This window comes from Crinia signifera, chromosome 6 (genome assembly GCF_055691185.1).
Source record: "Crinia signifera chromosome 6, ASM5569118v1, whole genome shotgun sequence".
Taxonomy (NCBI): Eukaryota; Metazoa; Chordata; class Amphibia; order Anura; family Myobatrachidae; genus Crinia; species Crinia signifera.
Window position 1 is genome coordinate 58,789,769 of NC_139222.1, and position 14,880 is coordinate 58,804,648.

At 42.3% G+C, this 14,880-nt stretch overlaps 17 non-coding genes and 8 pseudogenes across 17 annotated transcripts; all 25 read left to right on the plus strand.

Annotated features, from left to right (window-relative positions):
* The first annotated feature begins 2,800 nt into the window (after positions 1-2,800).
* LOC146017442 (5S ribosomal RNA) lies at positions 2,801-2,919 on the plus strand. The gene has a single exon (XR_014450313.1). It is a non-coding gene; the product is annotated as a 5S ribosomal RNA (ribosomal RNA).
* A 345-nt stretch (positions 2,920-3,264) lies between these two features.
* Positions 3,265-3,383, plus strand: LOC146012932 (5S ribosomal RNA). The gene has a single exon (XR_014445924.1). It is a non-coding gene; the product is annotated as a 5S ribosomal RNA (ribosomal RNA).
* A 345-nt stretch (positions 3,384-3,728) lies between these two features.
* On the plus strand, positions 3,729-3,847 carry LOC146011124 (5S ribosomal RNA; annotated as a pseudogene).
* Positions 3,848-4,192: 345 nt separating this feature from the next.
* Positions 4,193-4,311, plus strand: LOC146017443 (5S ribosomal RNA). Its single transcript, XR_014450314.1, has one exon. It is a non-coding gene; the product is annotated as a 5S ribosomal RNA (ribosomal RNA).
* A 345-nt stretch (positions 4,312-4,656) lies between these two features.
* Positions 4,657-4,775, plus strand: LOC146012933 (5S ribosomal RNA). The gene has a single exon (XR_014445925.1). It is a non-coding gene; the product is annotated as a 5S ribosomal RNA (ribosomal RNA).
* A 345-nt stretch (positions 4,776-5,120) lies between these two features.
* Positions 5,121-5,239, plus strand: LOC146011125 (5S ribosomal RNA; annotated as a pseudogene).
* A 345-nt stretch (positions 5,240-5,584) lies between these two features.
* LOC146017627 (5S ribosomal RNA) lies at positions 5,585-5,703 on the plus strand. Its single transcript, XR_014450493.1, has one exon. It is a non-coding gene; the product is annotated as a 5S ribosomal RNA (ribosomal RNA).
* Positions 5,704-6,049: 346 nt separating this feature from the next.
* On the plus strand, positions 6,050-6,168 carry LOC146010673 (5S ribosomal RNA; annotated as a pseudogene).
* A 345-nt stretch (positions 6,169-6,513) lies between these two features.
* Positions 6,514-6,632, plus strand: LOC146012934 (5S ribosomal RNA). Its single transcript, XR_014445926.1, has one exon. It is a non-coding gene; the product is annotated as a 5S ribosomal RNA (ribosomal RNA).
* A 347-nt stretch (positions 6,633-6,979) lies between these two features.
* Positions 6,980-7,098, plus strand: LOC146010674 (5S ribosomal RNA; annotated as a pseudogene).
* A 345-nt stretch (positions 7,099-7,443) lies between these two features.
* Positions 7,444-7,562, plus strand: LOC146012935 (5S ribosomal RNA). The gene has a single exon (XR_014445927.1). It is a non-coding gene; the product is annotated as a 5S ribosomal RNA (ribosomal RNA).
* Positions 7,563-7,909: 347 nt separating this feature from the next.
* LOC146010675 (5S ribosomal RNA) lies at positions 7,910-8,028 on the plus strand (annotated as a pseudogene).
* A 345-nt stretch (positions 8,029-8,373) lies between these two features.
* On the plus strand, positions 8,374-8,492 carry LOC146010813 (5S ribosomal RNA; annotated as a pseudogene).
* Positions 8,493-8,837: 345 nt separating this feature from the next.
* Positions 8,838-8,956, plus strand: LOC146014976 (5S ribosomal RNA). Its single transcript, XR_014447913.1, has one exon. It is a non-coding gene; the product is annotated as a 5S ribosomal RNA (ribosomal RNA).
* A 345-nt stretch (positions 8,957-9,301) lies between these two features.
* On the plus strand, positions 9,302-9,420 carry LOC146012937 (5S ribosomal RNA). The gene has a single exon (XR_014445929.1). It is a non-coding gene; the product is annotated as a 5S ribosomal RNA (ribosomal RNA).
* A 345-nt stretch (positions 9,421-9,765) lies between these two features.
* LOC146011145 (5S ribosomal RNA) lies at positions 9,766-9,884 on the plus strand (annotated as a pseudogene).
* Positions 9,885-10,229: 345 nt separating this feature from the next.
* On the plus strand, positions 10,230-10,348 carry LOC146017457 (5S ribosomal RNA). The gene has a single exon (XR_014450327.1). It is a non-coding gene; the product is annotated as a 5S ribosomal RNA (ribosomal RNA).
* Positions 10,349-10,693: 345 nt separating this feature from the next.
* LOC146012938 (5S ribosomal RNA) lies at positions 10,694-10,812 on the plus strand. Its single transcript, XR_014445930.1, has one exon. It is a non-coding gene; the product is annotated as a 5S ribosomal RNA (ribosomal RNA).
* A 942-nt stretch (positions 10,813-11,754) lies between these two features.
* LOC146017364 (5S ribosomal RNA) lies at positions 11,755-11,873 on the plus strand. The gene has a single exon (XR_014450239.1). It is a non-coding gene; the product is annotated as a 5S ribosomal RNA (ribosomal RNA).
* Positions 11,874-12,218: 345 nt separating this feature from the next.
* Positions 12,219-12,337, plus strand: LOC146014977 (5S ribosomal RNA). Its single transcript, XR_014447914.1, has one exon. It is a non-coding gene; the product is annotated as a 5S ribosomal RNA (ribosomal RNA).
* Positions 12,338-12,682: 345 nt separating this feature from the next.
* Positions 12,683-12,801, plus strand: LOC146012939 (5S ribosomal RNA). The gene has a single exon (XR_014445931.1). It is a non-coding gene; the product is annotated as a 5S ribosomal RNA (ribosomal RNA).
* A 345-nt stretch (positions 12,802-13,146) lies between these two features.
* On the plus strand, positions 13,147-13,265 carry LOC146012940 (5S ribosomal RNA). Its single transcript, XR_014445932.1, has one exon. It is a non-coding gene; the product is annotated as a 5S ribosomal RNA (ribosomal RNA).
* Positions 13,266-13,610: 345 nt separating this feature from the next.
* On the plus strand, positions 13,611-13,729 carry LOC146015257 (5S ribosomal RNA). Its single transcript, XR_014448184.1, has one exon. It is a non-coding gene; the product is annotated as a 5S ribosomal RNA (ribosomal RNA).
* Positions 13,730-14,074: 345 nt separating this feature from the next.
* On the plus strand, positions 14,075-14,193 carry LOC146012941 (5S ribosomal RNA). The gene has a single exon (XR_014445933.1). It is a non-coding gene; the product is annotated as a 5S ribosomal RNA (ribosomal RNA).
* Positions 14,194-14,538: 345 nt separating this feature from the next.
* LOC146010343 (5S ribosomal RNA) lies at positions 14,539-14,657 on the plus strand (annotated as a pseudogene).
* The last annotated feature ends 223 nt before the right edge of the window (positions 14,658-14,880 follow it).

A 14,880-nucleotide genomic window follows, 5' to 3' on the forward strand; every position in this document is an offset into this window, starting at 1 on the left:
TATACCTGATGTTATAATAGAAAACTGACACAGAGAAAAATTGGGAAGACATGAGGGAAGAAAAATAAAAAGTGAATACAGAACTAAATCGATCTCACTTGAGATCCTTACCAGTCGCCATACCAAGGCGGCTGTGTACATTGAGTGGGGGGGTAGCGGCTGACCTCCCACCTTCTAAAGTATAACAAACGTAACACTAACGGGAAATGAAACCATAGCCTTGTAAATATTATAACTATGAGAACAAGAGCAGTCATCAATTGTAGGTCAAGACTGAATGTATAGGTAACGTCCCAACTTCTAACTTTTTTAACAAAAATGCATACATAAATGTCTCAACATTTGACAAGGCACTCTATCTCACGTATGGGTAAACTCAGATTTTGAGACAGTATAATGCAAAACTACAACAGTTAGAACGAGAAAATGTGCATGGCTTACCCCCTACCCCACCGCAGACCAGTCCTGCTGAAGTCTGTGGTTGGGGGAGCCAGTAGAGCTGGGGTCAGTAATGTTCCATGACTGGAGTGTCCTCAGGCCTTCTTCAACATTGCTTATGGGGACATTGGAGCCTTCGTGGAACACTAACAGTTTAGTGGGGAATCCCCATCGGTAAGGGATATTTGCTTTCTGGAGGGCCACTGTGATGGGTTTAAGTGATCTGCGTTTCAAGAGCGTCGCTGCAGACAGGTCACCAAAGAGTTGAATTTCTCCGAGTGCTGTGGCGGTATCAGATGATGGTCTCGCAGCTTTGAGCAAGGATTCCTTTGTGTGGAAGTAATGCATCCGCAGCAGGACATCACGAGGCGCATTATCCGGAGCCGCCCTGGCCTTAGGCAATCGGTGGATCCGATCGATAAGCAGAGTTGAGGCGGAGGCGTTTGGCAGGAGCTCCTTGAAGATGCTCAAAGCATAGTCATGCAAGCTACTATTCGACACGGTTTCAGGGATGCCACGCAGCTTGAGGTTGTTACGTCGCGATCTGTCTTCTAGGTCTGTTACCTTGTCCCGTAATGATCGTACCTCCGCCTCAAGTTCACCATGAGAGTCCAACAAGCAATTGTGTGACCCCACGACTTCCTCCATCTTGGTTTCCAAGTGGTTAGTGCGACCACCCAGGTCGTCGATCGAGTGCTGGCAGGCTTGCAGGGTGGCACGGAACTCGGCAGTAACATCATCTTTAAATTGGGACAGAAGCAGCTTCATTGTGCCTACAGTTAAGGCGTCCCCATCACCCATGGAATCCCCAGCGGGGCGTGCTACAGGCGAAGCCACGGGGGCTGCCATGGGAGACGTGTATTGAGAAGTTGTGGGAGTAGAAGGAAGGGCCACGTCTTTAGGTCGTGAGTGTTGGGAGGGAGGTTTGAAGAAAGCAATTTGTGGATTTGGTTTTGGGGTCTTGCTGCGTTTGGATGGCATATTAAGTGACCTATTAGGCTAAGAGATGATTCCACTATTCAAACTTAACGTTAGAAGGCTCCGCTGGCAGAGGCGAGACTATGTCATTCCCTTAATTCTGAGAGAAGGTGGGGGAACTTATGCGTGTTATAGTAGCATGGTTGGGAGATTCAGTACATAGGAGAGGGACGTACCGTATTCCCAATTATATAACACTTCTTATTTCCTCCGACTGAGCCTGCTACAACAAGTGACCTCAGCACCAGCGCAGTCAGCCTCACTTCTCTGCTGTATGGGCTCTGATCCGCCAATAGGGGGGAAAAGTACAGTGACACGCTTACAGTGGAGGGGTATTAGGGATGCTTACATAGACTCCCTCTCTCTGCAGGTGTAGGTAACTAGAATCTGTGCCCCTCAGAAGGATTTGGAGTCAGTTAGGGGGGGTGATCCCCAAGTATATGGTGTATCGCTTCTCTTCTTCCTCTGAGGTCTTTACAGAGACATCACCTTCTGGGCTGTGGAGTGTGAAAGTGCCCAGGTGTGTCTGCAGCAGAGGGGGGAGCTGTAGAGTACAGTGGGCTGGTGCTGCTAGCTGCTGTGCAGGGCAGGTATATCTTACCTCTGCCCCAACCAATATGGCCGCCGCACTTAGATGTTAGTGCTTTATGCTGTGTCTGCCCCAACCAATATGGCCGCCGCTTGCTGCCTCTTGCAGCGATGGGCGCCCTGTCTGTTGGTGCTGGGCTACATCAGAGGGCCCTGTGGAACCCAAGGGGAGCACCCGATTTCTGGGCTGCAGAGGTGGGACTGGAGGGTAGCTGGGGAGCGCTTCTGCCGGCGTCCCCGCGATCCAAGATGGCCGCCGCCAACACTGTTTGGGACCCAGGCTCTGCCTACCGTCCGGGTGAGTGGTCCAGGGGGTCGGGAAGGGGTCTGGCAGCACCAGGGGTCCCCTGGCAGTCCAGGCAATGTCCGGGCTCCGTCCCTGGGGCTTTCTTCCCGCGATCCACGCTGCGGAGCTCCGGCGGCGGGTGGGCTGCCTAATCGAGGTCCCGGCTTGAAGGGGGACTAGGCCGCAATCCGCAGAGACCCGTAAAACGGGTCTCCCGACTCCGCAGCCGTTCCCAGTCTGATCCCACTGCTGTGTATATAATACTGTGAATTCGGATGGAGTAGGGGTGTTCAGCAGGGGGTAATTATCGCTGGTTTTAAGGGCTATGGGTCAAGAGCTTTGTGAGGATACAGCTTTCCTCTTCCCTGGCCAGGCCACGCCCCCCGTCCTGTAGGTCTTTTTACATTACCAACACATGATTTTTTTCAGTAAGCCAATACAGTTAGGAAACTTTTTTATTAGCTTACCTTGTGATAGAAGTAGAAGAGGGCAAAAAAGTACCTGTATCTCAACTACAGTCATACCACATTGGATAGGCCCAATCTTGTCTGATCTTGGAAACTAAGCAGTGTTGGGCCTGGTTAGTACTTGGGTGGGAGACCACCTGGGAACACCAGGTGCTGTAGGTTTTTTCACATTACTGGCAAATTGTTTTTATTCTCTAGCTATTTAAATTGGAAACTTTTTCTTTTTCTTGCCAGCACAGACATTTGGAAGAGGTCAAACAGACACAATAGCCATCACCTAAAGACTTACCACACTGTTTAGGCTCAATTCCAACTGCTTTTTGCAGCTAAACAGTGTTGAGCCTCTTTTGTAGTTTAATTTAAGACCCCCTGCTAATATCATGTCCTGTAGGTCTTTTTACATTACCAACACATGATTTTTTTCAGTAAGCCAATACAGTTAGGAAACTTTTGTATTAGCTTACCTGGTGATAGAAGTAGAAGAGGGCAAAAAAGTGCTTTTAACTCACCTACAGCCATACCACATTGGATAGGCCCAATCTCGTCTGATCTTGGAAGCTAAGCAGTGTTGGGCCTGGTTAGTACTTGGGTGGGAGACCACATGGGAACACCAGGTGCTGTAGGTTTTTTCACATTACTGGCAAATTGTTTTTATTCTCTAGCTATTTCAATTTGAAACTTTTTCTTTTTATTGCCAGTACAGACATTTGGAAGAGGTCAAACAGACACAATAGCCATCACCTAAAGTCTTACCACACTGTTTAGGCCCAATTCCAACTGCTTTTGGCAGCTAAACAGTGTTGAGCCTCTTTAGTAGTTTAATTTAAGACCCCCTGCTAATATCATGTCCTGTAGGTCTTTTTACATTACCAACACATGATTTTTTTCAGTAAGCCAATACAGTTAGGAAACTTTTTTATTAGCTTACCTGGTGATAGAAGTAGAAGAGGGCAAAAAAGTGCCTGTATCTCACCTACAGCCATACCACATTGGATAGGCCCAATCTCGTCTGATCTTGAAATCTAAGCAGTGTTGGGCATGGTTAGTACTTGGGTGGGAGACGACATGGGAACACCAGGTGCTGTAGGTTTTTTCACATTACAGGCAAATTGTTTTTATTCTCTAGCTATTTTAATTGGAAACTTTTTCTTTTTATTGCCAGTACAGACATTTGGAAGAGGTCAAACAGACACAATAGCCATCACCTAAAGACTTACCACACTGTTTAGGCCCAATTCCAACTGCTTTTGGCAGCTAAACAGTGTTGAGCCTCTTTTGTAGTTTAATTTAAAACCCCCTGCTAATATCATGTCCTGTAGGTCTTTTTACATTACCAACACATGATTTTTTTCAGTAAGCCAATACAGTTAGGAAACTTTTTTATTAGCTTACCTTGTGATAGAAGTAGAAGAGGGCAAAAAAGTACCTGTATCTCAACTACAGTCATACCACATTGGATAGGCCCAATCTTGTCTGATCTTGGAAACTAAGCAGTGTTGGGCCTGGTTAGTACTTGGGTGGGAGACCACCTGGGAACACCAGGTGCTGTAGGTTTTTTCACATTACTGGCAAATTGTTTTTATTCTCTAGCTATTTAAATTGGAAACTTTTTCTTTTTCTTGCCAGCACAGACATTTGGAAGAGGTCAAACAGACACAATAGCCATCACCTAAAGACTTACCACACTGTTTAGGCTCAATTCCAACTGCTTTTTGCAGCTAAACAGTGTTGAGCCTCTTTTGTAGTTTAATTTAAGACCCCCTGCTAATATCATGTCCTGTAGGTCTTTTTACATTACCAACACATGATTTTTTTCAGTAAGCCAATACAGTTAGGAAACTTTTGTATTAGCTTACCTGGTGATAGAAGTAGAAGAGGGCAAAAAAGTGCTTTTAACTCACCTACAGCCATACCACATTGGATAGGCCCAATCTCGTCTGATCTTGGAAGCTAAGCAGTGTTGGGCCTGGTTAGTACTTGGGTGGGAGACCACATGGGAACACCAGGTGCTGTAGGTTTTTTCACATTACTGGCAAATTGTTTTTATTCTCTAGCTATTTCAATTTGAAACTTTTTCTTTTTATTGCCAGTACAGACATTTGGAAGAGGTCAAACAGACACAATAGCCATCACCTAAAGTCTTACCACACTGTTTAGGCCCAATTCCAACTGCTTTTGGCAGCTAAACAGTGTTGAGCCTCTTTAGTAGTTTAATTTAAGACCCCCTGCTAATATCATGTCCTGTAGGTCTTTTTACATTACCAACACATGATTTTTTTCAGTAAGCCAATACAGTTAGGAAACTTTTTTATTAGCTTACCTGGTGATAGAAGTAGAAGAGGGCAAAAAAGTGCCTGTATCTCACCTACAGCCATACCACATTGGATAGGCCCAATCTCGTCTGATCTTGAAATCTAAGCAGTGTTGGGCATGGTTAGTACTTGGGTGGGAGACGACATGGGAACACCAGGTGCTGTAGGTTTTTTCACATTACAGGCAAATTGTTTTTATTCTCTAGCTATTTTAATTGGAAACTTTTTCTTTTTATTGCCAGTACAGACATTTGGAAGAGGTCAAACAGACACAATAGCCATCACCTAAAGACTTACCACACTGTTTAGGCCCAATTCCAACTGCTTTTGGCAGCTAAACAGTGTTGAGCCTCTTTTGTAGTTTAATTTAAAACCCCCTGCTAATATCATGTCCTGTAGGTCTTTTTACATTACCAACACATGATTTTTTTCAGTAAGCCAATACAGTTAGGAAACTTTTTTATTAGCTTACCTTGTGATAGAAGTAGAAGAGGGCAAAAAAGTGCCTGTATCTCAACTACAGTCATACCACATTGGATAGGCCCAATCTCGTCTGATCTTGGAAGCTAAGCAGTGTTGGGCCTAGTTAGTACTTGGGTGGGAGACCACATGGGAACACCAGGTGCTGTAGGTTTTTTCACATTACAGGCAAATTGTTTTTATTCTCTAGCTATTTAAATTGGAAACTTTTTCTTTTTATTGCCAGCACAGACATTTGGAAGAGGTCAAACAGACACAATAGCCATCACCTAAAGACTTACCACACTGTTTAGGCCCAATTCCAACTGCTTTTGGCAGCTAAACAGTGTTGAGCCTGTTTAGTAGTTTAATTTAAGACCCCCTGCTAATATCATGTCCTGTAGGACTTTTTACATTACCAACACATGATTTTTTTTAAGTAAGCCAATACAGTTAGGAAACTTTTTTATTAGCTTACCTGGTGATAGAAGTAGAAGTGGGCAAAAAAGTGCCTGTATTTCACATACAGCCATACCACATTGGATAGGCCCAATCTTGTCTGATCTTGGAAACTAAGCAGTGTTGGGCCTGGTTAGTACTTGGGTGGGAGACCACCTTGGAACACCAGGTGCTGTAGGTTTTTTCACATTACTGGCAAATTGTTTTTATTCTCTAGCTATTTAAATTGGAAACTTTTTCTTTTTCTTGCCAGCACAGACATTTGGAAGAGGTCAAACAGACACAATAGCCATCACCTAAAGACTTACCACACTGTTTAGGCTCAATTCCAACTGCTTTTTGCAGCTAAACAGTGTTGAGCCTCTTTTGTAGTTTAATTTAAGACCCCCTGCTAATATCATGTCCTGTAGGTCTTTTTACATTACCAACACATGATTTTTTTCAGTAAGCCAATACAGTTAGGAAACTTTTGTATTAGCTTACCTGGTGATAGAAGTAGAAGAGGGCAAAAAAGTGCTTTTAACTCACCTACAGCCATACCACATTGGATAGGCCCAATCTCGTCTGATCTTGGAAGCTAAGCAGTGTTGGGCCTGGTTAGTACTTGGGTGGGAGACCACATGGGAACACCAGGTGCTGTAGGTTTTTTTCACATTACTGGCAAATTGTTTTTATTCTCTAGCTATTTCAATTTGAAACTTTTTCTTTTTATTGCCAGTACAGACATTTGGAAGAGGTCAAACAGACACAATAGCCATCACCTAAAGACTTACCACACTGTTTAGGCCCAATTCCAACTGCTTTTGGCAGCTAAACAGTGTTGAGCCTGTTTAGTAGTTTAATTTAAGACCCCCTGCTAATATCATGTCCTGTAGGACTTTTTACATTACCAACACATGATTTTTTTTAAGTAAGCCAATACAGTTAGGAAACTTTTTTATTAGCTTACCTGGTGATAGAAGTAGAAGTGGGCAAAAAAGTGCCTGTATTTCACATACAGCCATACCACATTGGATAGGCCCAATCTTGTCTGATCTTGGAAACTAAGCAGTGTTGGGCCTGGTTAGTACTTGGGTGGGAGACCACCTTGGAACACCAGGTGCTGTAGGTTTTTTCACATTACTGGCAAATTGTTTTTATTCTCTAGCTATTTAAATTGGAAACTTTTTCTTTTTCTTGCCAGCACAGACATTTGGAAGAGGTCAAACAGACACAATAGCCATCACCTAAAGACTTACCACACTGTTTAGGCTCAATTCCAACTGCTTTTTGCAGCTAAACAGTGTTGAGCCTCTTTTGTAGTTTAATTTAAGACCCCCTGCTAATATCATGTCCTGTAGGTCTTTTTACATTACCAACACATGATTTTTTTCAGTAAGCCAATACAGTTAGGAAACTTTTGTATTAGCTTACCTGGTGATAGAAGTAGAAGAGGGCAAAAAAGTGCTTTTAACTCACCTACAGCCATACCACATTGGATAGGCCCAATCTCGTCTGATCTTGGAAGCTAAGCAGTGTTGGGCCTGGTTAGTACTTGGGTGGGAGACCACATGGGAACACCAGGTGCTGTAGGTTTTTTTCACATTACTGGCAAATTGTTTTTATTCTCTAGCTATTTCAATTTGAAACTTTTTCTTTTTATTGCCAGTACAGACATTTGGAAGAGGTCAAACAGACACAATAGCCATCACCTAAAGACTTACCACACTGTTTAGGCCCAATTCCAACTGCTTTTGGCAGCTAAACAGTGTTGAGCCTGTTTAGTAGTTTAATTTAAGACCCCCTGCTAATATCATGTCCTGTAGGACTTTTTACATTACCAACACATGATTTTTTTTAAGTAAGCCAATACAGTTAGGAAACTTTTTTATTAGCTTACCTGGTGATAGAAGTAGAAGTGGGCAAAAAAGTGCCTGTATTTCACATACAGCCATACCACATTGGATAGGCCCAATCTTGTCTGATCTTGGAAACTAAGCAGTGTTGGGCCTGGTTAGTACTTGGGTGGGAGACCACCTTGGAACACCAGGTGCTGTAGGTTTTTTCACATAACTGGCAAATTGTTTTTATTCTCTAGCTATTTAAATTGGAAACTTTTTCTTTTTCTTGCCAGCACAGACATTTGGAAGAGGTCAAACAGACACAATAGCCATCACCTAAAGACTTACCACACTGTTTAGGCCCAATTCCAACTGCTTTTGGCAGCTAAACAGTGTTGAGCCTCTTTAGTAGTTTAATTTAAGACCCCCTGCTAATATCATGTCCTGTAGGTCTTTTTACATTACCAACACATGCTTTTTTTCAGTAAGCCAATACAGTTAGGAAACTTTTTTATTAGCTTACCTGGTGATAGAAGTAGAAGAGGGCAAAAAAGTGCCTGTATCTCACTTACAGACATACCACATTGGATAGGCCCAATCTTGTCTGATCTTGGAAGCTAAGCAGTGTTGGGCCTGGTTAGTACTTGGGTGGGAGACCACATGGGAACACCAGGTGCTGTAGGTTTTTTCACATTACAGGCAAATTGTTTTTATTCTCTAGCTATTTAAATTGGAAACTTTTTCTTTTTATTGCCAGTACAGACATTTGGAAGAGGTCAAACAGACACAATAACCATCACCTAAATACTTACCACACTGTTTAGGCCCAATTCCAACTGCTTTTGGCAGCTAAACAGTGTTGAGCCTGTTTAGTAGTTTAATTTAAGACCCCCTGCTAATATCATGTCCTGTAGGTCTTTTTACATTACCAACACATGATTTTTTTCAGTAAGCCAATACAGTTAGGAAACTTTTTTATTAGCTTACCTGGTGATAGAAGTAGAAGAGGGCAAAAAAGTGCCTGTATTTCACCTACAGCCATACCACATTGGATAAGCCCAATCTCGTCTGTTCTTGGAAGCTAAGCAGTGTTGGGCCTGGTTAGTACTTGGGTGGGAGACCACATGGGAACACCAGGTGCTGTAGGTTTTTTCACATTACAGGCAAATTGTTTTTATTCTCTAGCTATTTATATTGGAAACTTTTTCTTTTTATTGCCAGCACAGACATTTGGAAGAGGTCAAACAGACACAATAGCCATCACCTAAAGACTTACCACACTGTTTAGGCTCAATTCCAACTGCTTTTGGCAGCTAAACAGTGTTGAGCCTCTTTTGTAGTTTAATTTAAGACCCCCTGCTAATATCATGTCCTGTAGGTCTTTTTACATTACCAACACATGATTTTTTTCAGTAAGCCAATACAGTTAGGAAACTTTTGTATTAGCTTACCTGGTGATAGAAGTAGAAGAGGGCAAAAAAGTGAGTTTAGCTCACCTACAGCCATACCACATTGGATAGGCCCAATCTCGTCTGATCTTGGAAGCTAAGCAGTGTTGGGCCTGGTTAGTACTTGGGTGGGAGACCACATGGGAACACCAGGTGCTGTAGGTTTTTTCACATTACTGGCAAATTGTTTTTATTCTCTAGCTATTTAAATAGGAAACTTTTTCTTTTTATTGCCAGCACAGACATTTGGAAGAGGTCAAACAGACACAATAGCCATCACCTAAAGACTTACCACACTGTTTAGGCCCAATTCCAACTGCTTTTGGCAGCTAAACAGTGTTGAGCCTCTTTAGTAGTTTAATTTAAGACCCCCTGCTAATATCATGTCCTGTAGGTCTTTTTACATTACCAACACATGCTTTTTTTCAGTAAGCCAATACAGTTAGGAAACTTTTTTATTAGCTTACCTGGTGATAGAAGTAGAAGAGGGCAAAAATGTTCCTGTATCTCACCTACAGACATACCACATTGGATAGGCCCAATCTTGTCTGATCTTGGAAGCTAAGCAGTGTTGGGCCTGGTTAGTACTTGGGTGGCAGACCACATGGGAACACCAGGTGCTGTAGGTTTTTTCACATTACAGGCAAATTGTTTTTATTCTCTAGCTATTTAAATTGGAAACTTTTTCTTTTTATTGCCAGTACAGACATTTGGAAGAGGTCAAACAGACACAATAACCATCACCTAAATACTTACCACACTGTTTAGGCCCAATTCCAACTGCTTTTGGCAGCTAAACAGTGTTGAGCCTGTTTAGTAGTTTAATTTAAGACCCCCTGCTAATATCATGTCCTGTAGGTCTTTTTACATTACCAACACATGATTTTTTTCAGTAAGCCAATACAGTTAGGAAACTTTTTTATTAGCTTACCTGGTGATAGAAGTAGAAGAGGGCAAAAAAGTGCCTGTATTTCACCTACAGCCATACCACATTGGATAAGCCCAATCTCGTCTGTTCTTGGAAGCTAAGCAGTGTTGGGCCTGGTTAGTAGTTGAGTGGGAGACCACATGGGAACACCAGGTGCTGTAGGTTTTTTCACATTACAGGCAAATTGTTTTTATTCTCTAGCTTTTTATATTGGAAACTTTTTCTTTTTATTGCCAGCACAGACATTTGGAAGAGGTCAAACAGACACAATAGCCATCACCTAAAGACTTACCACACTGTTTAGGCTCAATTCCAACTGCTTTTGGCAGCTAAACAGTGTTGAGCCTCTTTTGTAGTTTAATTTAAGACCCCCTGCTAATATCATGTCCTGTAGGTCTTTTTACATTACCAACACATGATTTTTTTCAGTAAGCCAATACAGTTAGGAAACTTTTGTATTAGCTTACCTGGTGATAGAAGTAGAAGAGGGCAAAAAAGTGCCTTTAACTCACCTACAGCCATACCACATTGGATAGGCCCAATCTCGTCTGATCTTGGAAGCTAAGCAGTGTTGGGCCTGGTTAGTACTTGGGTGGGAGACCACATGGGAACACCAGGTGCTGTAGGTTTTTTCACATTACTGGCAAATTGTTTTTATTCTCTAGCTATTTAAATAGGAAACTTTTTCTTTTTATTGCCAGCACAGACATGTGGAAGAGGTCAAACAGACACAATAGCCATCACCTAAAGACTTACCGGTACTTATGTAGTATCTGGGCTGCCGATTTTTTGATTGTATGCCTTAAGTTAAGGCATCGCATCGCATCGCATGCGACCATCGGATGCGATGACCCGATTTTTCCATAGGAATCAATGTTAAAATGGACTGAGTCCATTTTAACATGGAATTCAATGGGAAAAAGGGGTCCTTTTCATACCCCTACTATCCAAGTGGGCATGGAGTTGGATATAAACTTGTGGCGAGCGTAGCGAGCCACCGAGCCCGAAGCGTGGCGAGCGTAGCGAGCCCCGCGAGGGGACGCAGAATACAGTCCCCTCGCGGGGCACGCTTCGCTCGCCACGCTTCGGGCTCGGTGGCTCGCTACGCTCGCCACAGGTTTATATCCAACTCCATGCCCACTTGGATAGTAGGGGTATGAAAAGGACCCCTTTTTCCCATTGAATTCCATGTTAAAATGGACTCAGTCCATTTTAACATTGATTCCTATGGAAAAATCGGGTCATCGCATCGCATCGCATCGCATCGATGGTCGCATGCGATGCGATGCGATGTGCCCGATTCGACCCGATTTAGAAATCGGCAGCCCAGATACTACATAAGTACCGACTTACCACACTGTTTAGGCCCAATTCCAACTGCTTTTGGCAGCTAAACAGTGTTGAGCCTCTTTAGTAGTTTAATTTAAGACCCCCTGCTAATATCATGTCCTGTAGGTCTTTTTACATTACCAACACATGATTTTTTTCAGTAAGCCAATACAGTTAGGAAACTTTTTTATTAGCTTACCTGGTGATAGAAGTAGAAGAGGGCAAAAAAGTGCCTGTATCTCACCTACAGACATACCACATTGGATAGGCCCAATCTCGTCTGATCTTGGAAGCTAAGTAGTGTTGGGCCTGGTTAGTACTTGGGTGGGAGACCACATGGGAACACCAGGTGCTGTAGGTTTTTTCACATTACAGGCAAATTGTTTTTATTCTCTAGCTATTTAAATTGGAAACTTTTTCTTTTTATTGCCAGTACAGACATTTGGAAGAGGTCAAACAGACACAATAACCATCACCTAAATACTTACCACACTGTTTAGGCCCAATTCCAACTGCTTTTGGCAGCTAAACAGTGTTGAGCCTGTTTAGTAGTTTAATTTAAGACCCCCTGCTAATATCATGTCCTGTAGGTCTTTTTACATTACCAACACATGATTTTTTTCAGTAAGCCAATACAGTTAGGAAACTTTTTTATTAGCTTACCTGGTGATAGAAGTAGAAGAGGGCAAAAAAGTGCCTGTATTTCACCTACAGCCATACCACATTGGATAAGCCCAATCTCGTCTGTTCTTGGAAGCTAAGCAGTGTTGGGCCTGGTTAGTACTTGGGTGGGAGACCACATGGGAACACCAGGTGCTGTAGGTTTTTTCACATTACAGGCAAATTGTTTTTATTCTCTAGCTATTTATATTGGAAACTTTTTCTTTTTATTGCCAGCACAGACATTTGGAAGAGGTCAAACAGACACAATAGCCATCACCTAAAGACTTACCACACTGTTTAGGCTCAATTCCAACTGCTTTTGGCAGCTAAACAGTGTTGAGCCTCTTTTGTAGTTTAATTTAAGACCCCCTGCTAATATCATGTCCTGTAGGTCTTTTTACATTACCAACACATGATTTTTTTCAGTAAGCCAATACAGTTAGGAAACTTTTGTATTAGCTTACCTGGTTATAGAAGTAGAAGAGGGCAAAAAAGTGCCTTTAACTCACCTACAGCCATACCACATTGGATAGGCCCAATCTCGTCTGATCTTGGAAGCTAAGCAGTGTTGGGCCTGGTTAGTACTTGGGTGGGAGACCACATGGGAACACCAGGTGCTGTAGGTTTTTTCACATTACTGGCAAATTGTTTTTATTCTCTAGCTATTTAAATAGGAAACTTTTTCTTTTTATTGCCAGCACAGACATTTGGAAGAGGTCAAACAGACACAATAGCCATCACCTAAAGACTTACCACACTGTTTAGGCCCAATTCCAACTGCTTTTGGCAGCTAAACAGTGTTGAGCCTCTTTAGTAGTTTAATTTTAGACCCCCTGCTAATATCATGTCCTGTAGGTCTTTTTACATTACCAACACATGATTTTTTTCAGTAAGCCAATACAGTTAGGAAACTTTTGTATTAGCTTACCTGGTGATAGAAGTAGAAGTGGGCAAAAAAGTGCTTTTAACTCACCTACAGCCATACCACATTGGATAGGCCCAATCTCGTCTGATCTTGGAAGCTAAGCAGTGTTGGGCCTGGTTAGTACTTGGGTGGGAGACCACATGGGAACACCAGGTGCTGTAGGTTTTTTCACATTACTGGCAAATTGTTTTTATTCTCTAGCTATTTAAATTGGAAACTTTTTCTTTTTATTGCCAGTACAGACATTTGGAAGAGGTCAAACAGACACAATAACCATCACCTAAATACTTACCACACTGTTTAGGCCCAATTCCAACTGCTTTTGGCAGCTAAACAGTGTTGAGCCTGTTTAGTAGTTTAATTTAAGACCCCCTGCTAATATCATGTCCTGTAGGTCTTTTTACATTACCAACACATGATTTTTTTCAGTAAGCCAATACAGTTAGGAAACTTTTTTATTAGCTTACCTGGTGATAGAAGTAGAAGAGGGCAAAAAAGTGCCTGTATTTCACCTACAGCCATACCACATTGGATAAGCCCAATCTCGTCTGTTCTTGGAAGCTAAGCAGTGTTGGGCCTGGATAGTACTTGGGTGGGAGACCACATGGGAACACCAGGTGCTGTAGGTTTGTTCACATTACAGGCAAATTGTTTTTATTCTCTAGCTATTTATATTGGAAACTTTTTCTTTTTATTGCCAGCACAGACATTTGGAAGAGGTCAAACAGACACAATAGCCATCACCTAAAGACTTACCACACTGTTTAGGCTCAATTCCAACTGCTTTTGGCAGCTAAACAGTGTTGAGCCTCTTTTGTAGTTTAATTTAAGACCCCCTGCTAATATCATGTCCTGTAGGTCTTTTTACATTACCAACACATGATTTTTTTCAGTAAGCCAATACAGTTAGGAAACTTTTGTATTAGCTTACCTGGTGATAGAAGTAGAAGAGGGCAAAAAAGTGAGTTTAGCTCACCTACAGCCATACCACATTGGATAGGCCCAATCTCGTCTGATCTTGGAAGCTAAGCAGTGTTGGGCCTGGTTAGTACTTGGGTGGGAGACCACATGGGAACACCAGGTGCTGTAGGTTTTTTCACATTACTGGCAAATTGTTTTTATTCTCTAGCTATTTAAATAGGAAACTTTTTCTTTTTATTGCCAGCACAGACATTTGGAAGAGGTCAAACAGACACAATAGCCATCACCTAAAGACTTACCACACTGTTTAGGCCCAATTCCAACTGCTTTTGGCAGCTAAACAGTGTTGAGCCTCTTTAGTAGTTTAATTTAAGACCCCCTGCTAATATCATGTCCTGTAGGTCTTTTTACATTACCAACACATGCTTTTTTTCAGTAAGCCAATACAGTTAGGAAACTTTTTTATTAGCTTACCTGGTGATAGAAGTAGAAGAGGGCAAAAATGTGCCTGTATCTCACCTACAGACATACCACATTGGATAGGCCCAATCTTGTCTGATCTTGGAAGCTAAGCAGTGTTGGGCCTGGTTAGTACTTGGGTGGGAGACCACATGGGAACACCAGGTGCTGTAGGTTTTTTCACATTACAGGCAAATTGTTTTTATTCTCTAGCTATTTAAATTGGAAACTTTTTCTTTTTATTGCCAGTACAGACATTTGGAAGAGGTCAAACAGACACAATAACCATCACCTAAATACTTACCACACTGTTTAGGCCCAATTCCAACTGCTTTTGGCAGCTAAACAGTGTTGAGCCTGTTTAGTAGTTTAATTTAAGACCCCCTGCTAATATCATGTC